Below are 3,894 nucleotides of genomic sequence, written 5' to 3'. Positions count from 1 at the left end.
GTTAATAACGTTGTACTGTATTTAAAATTTTCCAAGGGAAGAAATCTTAAGTGTCTCTCTCACACAAAAGTAACTATGTGAGTTATGTTTATGTGAATTAGCTTTGATTATGGTAATCATTTCACAATGCTGAATGTCAAATCAACACATTATAAACCCTAAATATGTTCAATTTTAATTTGTCAATTATATCTCAAAGCTGAAACAGAATACATTTTTTAATTGGTCTCAAAAAATTGTACTGAGATCCTCCAAACATGCAACATAGTAGTACAGAACTGAATTTGTTAGAACTTGCTATAGCTACAAGGAATAAGGCCTTGGCAGAGTGAAGACACCAGTAGTGTCTAGAAGTGGGGAGCCAAAGGGAATACTTATAGGGATTTGAAATTTGGGCTTAGTGATTTCAGGCAGGGGAGGAACTACTGGGGATTGGATGAAAATTCCTGATACAATACTTTAAGATTGGTAGACCAGTAAGACGAGGCTGTTAAATAAAGTTAGTCCTGAAAATTAAAGTGTTGCTTCTTACATGAGCTGCTTCCAAGGAGACTGCTATATAAGGTAACCGATGTATATGGAAATTCCTAATGCAAACAGTTATTTATTGGTTTCAAGAATTTGTCTTTCCCAGGAAAAGGTTACCTGGACCAAATAATTAACAATAGCTATCATGGCCATGTTGACACGGGCCATCTCAATTCATGGTACTAATAGCTAGGTCATGTTAAGGCAGGTGGTGACACACAGTGCGTGAGTCCAAAAGACCATGGTGATTAATCAGGTCAAAGTTTAAGGTTTGATTTTCTTTGAATTATTTTTTCTAAACGCATACATGTGTTCTTCAAGTACAGTCATACTTTAGTCAATTCCATTATCAGACAAAATGTTATCATTTGGTTAATGTCTGTAACTATTCCATTGAGCATGCCAGAGTTTGAAGGTCACATTATTTGGGGATATTTAGAGTATCAAATATTTTTTCTGGTGTGAAGTAATTTCTATGACTATGTCAACAGAGCACCTTCTAGGAATATTCTTTTTCTGTTGTTGTTCTAACTACATTAAAAATTATACTAGATCTGATATTTCAATTTTTTCTCAGTTTCAATGGGAGATGGTAGGATTTATTTGACAGAAGTATTGACTTCCAGATGGTGCTTCCATATGCTGGTTTAACTAGAAAGCAATCACATTAGACACAGTATTACCATCAACAGTGTTCTTATTCAAGTGGCACCAACACTGAGAAAGCATATCACTAAGTGAAGCATAACACAATCCACTTCTCTTTTAGAGTTTGGCTAAGAAGTTGTATACAAATTCTCATCCAAAACCCACAAGCTAGACTTATGTTCATATACATTTATTTCAAAAGTCTACACTGGCTCCTTAATTAAGGAATACCCCTTTTATAGTCTATAAACCTTCTATGGTAAACATTTATAATTTGATACTTCACATCACAACCAAAGTTTTATACATTAACTTTGAGACAATATTATTTTAAGTACCCCATAATGATGAATTTATCAAGTTGTTCAGAATTTGGAAGGTTCCTGGGCCAATGCATGAGGGAGCTTATAGAGTATAGATTCCTGAGGGTAAGAATAGGGAGGAAGGGTGTGGGGAACAGTTTTAATTAAAAACTATGCCAAAGAGGGAAAATATATTTAAGTATGAGACAGAGATGGAGTGGAAGAAGAACCTGAAAAAACTATCTCTAATGATCTGGGAAGTAGCACCATTTCTGGCATCACTGGGAGTTGATCCAATCAGCTCTATTTATTGAATGTCTTGCTTTTTTTTTTTTAAGTTTATTTATTTATTGAGAGAGAGACAGAGAAAGAGAGAGAGAGAGAGGGAGAGAGAGAATGAGAACAAACTAGTGGGGGAGAGGCAGAGAGAGACAGAGCGACAGAATCCCAAGCAGGTTATGTGTTGTCAGTGCAGAGAGGATGTGGGGCTCAATTTCACGAACTGTGAGATCATGACCTGAGCTGAGATCCAGAGCTGGACACTTAACTGACAGAACTACCCAGAAGCGCCTTGAATGTCTTGCTTTAATGGATTGCACCCATTGTTTCCTATTGGCAAGAAGAACAGCTGGTAAGATATTGGCCATGATTTAATAGATTTGGGGCTTCAAGGCAAATCATCTACAGCGGAAAGGGAAGGGGCTGGGTAAAATGAGACAAAGAAGTAAATCAAGAATAAAATATTATTGACAGCACTCATATACTACTTCAACTTTTCAAGATTATACTTCCCTTCCTAAAGCACATTTATTTGAACCTCTGAGTAATCCATAACTATGTCTGGAAATAATAATTCATATGCTATGTATTCCTCCCCCTTGTTGGGAGATTTTAGTAGCAGAAGCTCACTGATATAACACACTGCTAGGTGACCTCAAATGCACACATTAAGTCTCTTGTTGCTAGGGCATTCTGGCACATAGCTCCCAAGTGAGGCATTAAACCAAAGTATTCCTATTTGTGTTTCAAAGCTTTCTTGGGTTAATAATGATCTCAAATCTTCCACCTGTATACTCTTTTCACAGACTTTCACATACATTCACATACAACTCTTTCTTTTAGCTCTGTATACAATATGAAAATAAAAGAACCCTAGGGGCACCTGGGTGGCTCAGTTGGTTTAAGGTCTGACTTCGGCTCAGGTCATGATCTCAAGGTTCGTGAGTTCGAGCCCCACGTCGGGCTCTGTGCTGACAGCTCAGAGCCTGCAGCCTGCCTCAGATTCTGTGTCCACCTCTCTTTCTGACCCTCCCCAGATTGCATTCTGTCTCTCTCTCCAAAAGAAATAATTTTAAAAAATTTAAAAAGAATCCTAATTTTTAATAAAATTCAAACAATTGCCCTAAGAGATTACTGTTAATCAAAGGAACAATGAAGAGTATCATATTACTAAAATTAGAATACAATAAAATTATACTGGAATGTTATAATCACTTGTTGGCATTCCATTAAAGGTTAACTGGGGTGAGTATTTATGGCATATTAAAGGTCACTTCCCTTAAATATACCTTTCTTCTTTTTTTCTTTCACAGTTGCCATAAAATAATTTAAATAAAATCTATTCAGCTATAGCATGCAATCTCAAAGGCAACTGAATAAGATGACATCTCAGAGCAATTATATGACTTACTCCAGATCACATAGAAAGTAAGGAGCAATGCTAAGTTTGCTCATGAATATTTTATCCATAAGATCAGGTCTGTCTCAAAAATGTTAATGGTTTTGATTGACAGAATTCCTTTCCTTCAAGACATTTTTAAAAATTTTTTAATGTTTATTTATTTTTGAGAGAGAGAGAGAGAGAGAGACAGACAGAGCACTAGTGGGGGAGGGGCAGAAGAGAGGGAGACACAGAATCTGAAGCAGGCTCCAGGCTCTGAGCTGTCAGCACAGAGCCCGACACAGGGCTTGAACTCATGAATGGTGAGATCATTACTTGAGCTGAAGTCAGAGGCATAACCAACTGAGCTACCCAGGCACCCTGGTAAGAGCTCTACTTAAATCAGCTTATAAAAATTTACTTTCCTTTCTTGGGCGAAATATTGGGATATTCACTATGAGCTAACTCAGCCAAGGTTATATTTGGTAGCCATCAACTAGAGACTAAGGTGTTTATTCAAAAGACTGATGTCAACCCAATACAAAGATACTACATATATGAGGAAGGGCTAAAGATTTACAATCTGGTTAATCTTAGAACAAAAGATTGATTTTGAAAAATTTTTAAATCCAAAGCACATTTATAGTAGAATCTCATTAAAGGTTCAACAACCAGCTCTGGGTAGATATTTCTGCATGTCTTAAAGGTGGGGCACATGCCCATGTTGCTGAGAATGTGTTAGGTGTTGCCTTTATT

The sequence above is a fragment of the Lynx canadensis genome, chromosome A3 (assembly GCF_007474595.2).
Source record: "Lynx canadensis isolate LIC74 chromosome A3, mLynCan4.pri.v2, whole genome shotgun sequence".
Taxonomy (NCBI): domain Eukaryota; kingdom Metazoa; phylum Chordata; class Mammalia; order Carnivora; family Felidae; genus Lynx; species Lynx canadensis.
Note: the sequence above shows the minus strand (reverse complement) of the source record.